The 4,647-nt window shown below is 38.4% G+C and overlaps 1 long non-coding RNA gene across 1 annotated transcript; it reads right to left on the bottom strand.

Annotated features, from left to right (window-relative positions):
- Nucleotides 1–1,388: 1,388 nt before the first annotated feature.
- Nucleotides 1,389–4,010, bottom strand: LOC118436677. The gene is made up of 4 exons (XR_004835627.1): nt 3,901–4,010; nt 3,616–3,704; nt 3,239–3,539; nt 1,389–2,729 (listed from the first exon to the last, which is right to left on the bottom strand). It is a non-coding gene; the product is annotated as an uncharacterized LOC118436677 (long non-coding RNA).
- Nucleotides 4,011–4,647: the final 637 nt, after the last annotated feature.

Below are 4,647 nucleotides of genomic sequence, written 5' to 3'. Positions count from 1 at the left end.
AAAAATCTGTGCGACGTTTTCAGTATACTTGTAATCACTACTCCAAATTATTAGTATATCATAAGTAATACTTAATTCTCCTTAATTATATAAAATTAATAATTGGCTGCAGTTAAATGAATGAATATTTTATAAGTAATCGAAGATATGAATGTAAATAAAAGAACACCAGTTCTATAATAAGATGCATCATATTTAAAATGTAGTTCTCACTTATTTTAGTATCAAGTCATAGACACATGTTTTGCGATGCATATCCTATGTGCAAATCTCATCTGCAAATTTCGAAATACGGACGATGTTCACCAAACCATTTCATTCACTTGCATTATTAATTACAGGCAAACACACAATTACGCATAACCGCAGGAGAACATAAATTTATGGACATATTCAAATAAAAGCACAACTTTACACAAATAAATATTCTCACATCGACAAAACAGCTTACATCATATGCCATATTCGCAAACGCTTACATACATACATAAACCCATGATAGCAATCCCGCAGACACGGGTTCACATACTTCCCCGAATTTCAACGAACTGGGAGAACTTCCTTGACCCTAAAAGATGGAGGATGCCACAAGTCCAAGCGAAACCATAGGAAACAACAAATTTTCCGACGCTTTTTAGATATCCTACCCAACGTATATAAAGGAACATACTTGCATATCTAAAAAACGTTGGATTTCACCCGGAATTCTTTTCGGATAACTTACCGGCGAAGAAGCACCAGAAACATACTTTTTATAGCCCATGACCGTGACTGCAAAATATAGCCAGAGATCAAAAGCTCAAGCGAGCAATTAAAATCCGAAATTCTGGTTTCGTATGGTAAAAATGGAAAAGTCGGAGTTTACCCGAATTTTTCGTTCTTATCTGAGTGGTGCATGAGTAACCGCGGTATACGTTGGGTAGCACAGGTCAAGGCTACAAAATAAGAATATTCCGAGCCAAAAGCCTTGCCCGTTTTCGAGCAATTAAAATCCGAAATTCGGGTTTCGTATGGTAAAAATGGAAAAGTCGGAGTTTACCCGAATTTTTCGTTCTTATCTGAGTGGTGCATGAGTAACCGCAGTATACGTTGGGTAGCGCAGGGTCATGGCTACAAAATAAGTGTATTCCGAGCCCAAAACCCTGCCCGTTTTCGAGCAATTAAAATCCGAAATTCGGGTTTCTTGTTCTTGCAACTTATGGAAAAGTCGGAGTTTACCCGAATTTTTCGTTCTTATCTGAGTGGTGCATGAGTAACCGGAGTATACGTTGGGTAGCACAGGGTCATAGCTACGAAATAAGGGTATTCCGATCCCAAAACCCTCTCCCGTTTTTGAGCAATTAAAATCCGAAATTCGGGTTTCGTATGGTAAAAATGGAAAAGTCGGAGTTTACCCGAATTTTTCGTTCTTATCTGAGTGGTGCATGAGTAACCGCGGTATACGTTGGGTAGCACAGGGTCATGCCTACAAAATAAGGGTATTCCGAGCCAAAAGCCTTGCCCGTTTTCGAGCAATTAAAATCCGAAATTTGGGTTTCTTGTTTTTGCAACTTATGGAAAAGTCGGAGTTTACCCGAATTTTTCGTTCTTATCTGAGTGGTGCATGAGTAACCGCAGTATACGTTGGGTAGCACAGGGTCATGGCTACAAAATAAGGGTATTCCGAGCCCAAAACCCTTTCCCATTTTCGTGCAATCAAAATCCGAAATACGGTTTTCTTATGATACAAGTCATGTGTTTTCGTTAAAAATTGAGTATTTCATTCGATTTTGTATGCTTAAACCATAGGGTTGCTACGTTGATTAAATCAAAAATTTAGTTTAATTTTTTAATAAACTGGCAGCTTGCTTGTTGCTTTAGTATTGGTGTGAGTGCAGTTCTTGTATGACAAAAGTAGTGTGTATGTAAATACTAGGCAAAGTTGAAATAATAGTAATAATTACATTTGTATATGCACGTGCGTATGTGCATATTGAGCTGTGGTTTCGTCCTGGCTTCACTAGTTGAATATCGTGTTCTAGAACCGAGAAAGTATTGATTACGTGTTCATAACACTTAATTGGCTCGATAATAGCCAAATGAGACCGAATCTCAAATTACCCCTTAAAATGGGGCGGGAAGGCAACAAGTTTGAATTTCAACAGTTCTGGAGCTATGGGGAGCGAATCTCACGTTGCCCCAAATTGGCGGGATTTATGGGCGGTAAGGCCAAGTTTTCGGATAAATTCGGCTTAGTCGGCTAACTTCATCCAAACAAAAAAAAAAAAGGAGAGGCCAACTTCACACTAATCCGACAGCCCCCATGTCATCTGCTTGGATCACTTCGACCTCGTTGGGCTGGATCTTGACGGCGCAGATGGCCTTGAAGACGGCGCTGTGGCCGGACAACATGACCCTGTGCGCCTTCACGATGGTGCCCTCCTTCGTCCGAAACCTGACATCCGTACCGATATCGCCCTCCAACATAGCGAGAGATTCCGTCTTGTGGGACGACTTCCAACTTGCCACGCCCGGAGTGACGAATTTCAACGGATCATACAACGTGAACACCAGTTTCACGGTGATGGATCGGTCGGGGATTTGGTAGATAACGTAATCCGCCGGAAGTGCGTTGGATTAAAGCCGGGTCGCGGTCGAGTAGGAGCCCGGTGCTTGTTTTAGGTAACGTTGGAAAGTACCAATCACTGGATTATCTTTACACGCAGAGGTGAACCGGAATCTCGGAAATCCTGGAAATATAAGGACACTCTTAAGAATAATGATACCCTTTCGAAATATAAATACATACACTTTGAACTTGATATTATGTAAATTATACTAAATAAATCCAGAGTAATGCTAGCGTACGATTAGACTTATCACCTAAATCGTCCAACGCAACGTATTTTTAATCATTTCTGGAAATTCGTTTTCAAATTTTGGACGAAACATGTCCTTAGTAAGTTGGTAAAAAGAGTTTTTTAAACTAGTTCCAATTTTGCTAAGGATTTCCTAAACTTGAGATTGTCTCCTGCAAAAAGTGTCAGAATCTGCACTCCAAATTCTGGAATTTGCATTTTTTATATAAATTGGCCGTCCACAAATTTCAAGCTAAAGCCGAGAAATCATTAAAAATGTGCAGATTTTGACGATTTTTGCGAAGAGTCAACCTACATTAACTTGATAAATAAATAAATTCGCGCTGGATTTAACTAAACACATAATTAGTAGCACAATTAAATTTCAAAAATCCACTCACGCTACTCCCAGCCCTTGTCGTAATTCTTTGCCTGAAGGGACACCTCGACGCCGGCGAGACCAAGAGGAGATCCGTCGTGCTGGACCAATGCGAAGCACAAGTTGACCCTTCCTTGACCAAAATTGGGCCGAGTGGGATTCACACTGAAGAATATCCGCCATTTGGACATCTTGTTTATTGTCCGATTACGCCCAGCCCGGAAGAAAAGTTGGCATGTCGCCAAGTCCGACTGTTCACTGGCGGTCATCAACGTGCGCTTATCCACGGTCCAAGAGAACTCGTATCGGTCGATGATCACGTTCTGGAATTGAGATAATTAAGTAATTAATTAATTTTAATGGAAATAATTAATTATGTAAATTTATAAATGAACTCACGTCGCGCAGAGAAGGCGGAGGCGCGGTCAACGCGGCGATTTCCATGATTTCCATGGCTCAGATCGTCGTAAATTTTTATATTTTAAAATCTGGAAAACAAAAAAAATAAGAAATTAGTTTTACAATGACAAATGAAGGATGAAGGAGAAAACGAAAATTTATGCAATTTTGTTTCGTAAAATACAAATTTCATCAATAAATGCGACCTATTTAATATGTGGGAGTTAATGCTAAATATAAATGTATTCAATTATTAATCGGCATTTAAATTGAATTTTTAATTACAAATTAATTGGAACCTGCCAAACGTTCGAAACTCAACGAAATAAAACGTGATGGACGGCGAGGAGCAGCAGCAGCTGAGGTAGGAAAAGCGCACGCACACCGTGTTTTTTAATTTATGCACTTGTCTCATTTGGGGAAAGTGAAATCGTCTCATAATTGGCGAATGTATTTATGAGTGTGCAAATTTTTTTGCAAATTATCAATTTCAAGCTGAATTAAGCTATTATATAAGTAAGATTTTTCAATATTTTTGAATTGGTGAAAAAAACGATATTTTTATAATCTATTTATGTATTTTATCCAGCAAAATCAGGTTTTAATCGGTTTGTTGTCTCATTTTCCCCTTTTTCTACTTTTGGAAGAAAGTGAAAGCCGTTGTTACTAATTTATATTAAGGTGCACTTGTATGCAGGTTTTGAATTTAAATATTCCTGTCTCAACTTCCCCGTCTTCCACATTTACATAAATTACTTATGAATTAAAATCAAAAATGCAAACTAAATCGCTTTGTAAATTAGATAATTTATTTTGACTCAAGGTTTACAACTTATGTACTTTCACGCTAAACTTTGAGATATTTTTATTTAGGATCAATTTGTATTAAATTTATCTGAAAAATTTCAAAATCTTAAATATGTATTACACTTTTTGATCATGGTACGCTTGTCCAAGCCCAATTCGCTGGGCCAAATCTTCCCCTCGTAACTCAATGACAAACGCGTACACGATCCAGATGCAGTACGCGTT

The sequence above is a fragment of the Folsomia candida genome, unplaced genomic scaffold (genome assembly GCF_002217175.1).
Source record: "Folsomia candida strain VU population unplaced genomic scaffold, ASM221717v1 Fcan01_Sc010, whole genome shotgun sequence".
Classification (NCBI taxonomy): domain Eukaryota; kingdom Metazoa; phylum Arthropoda; class Collembola; order Entomobryomorpha; family Isotomidae; genus Folsomia; species Folsomia candida.
Note: the sequence above shows the minus strand (reverse complement) of the source record. Positions and strands in the feature narration are given on the sequence as shown.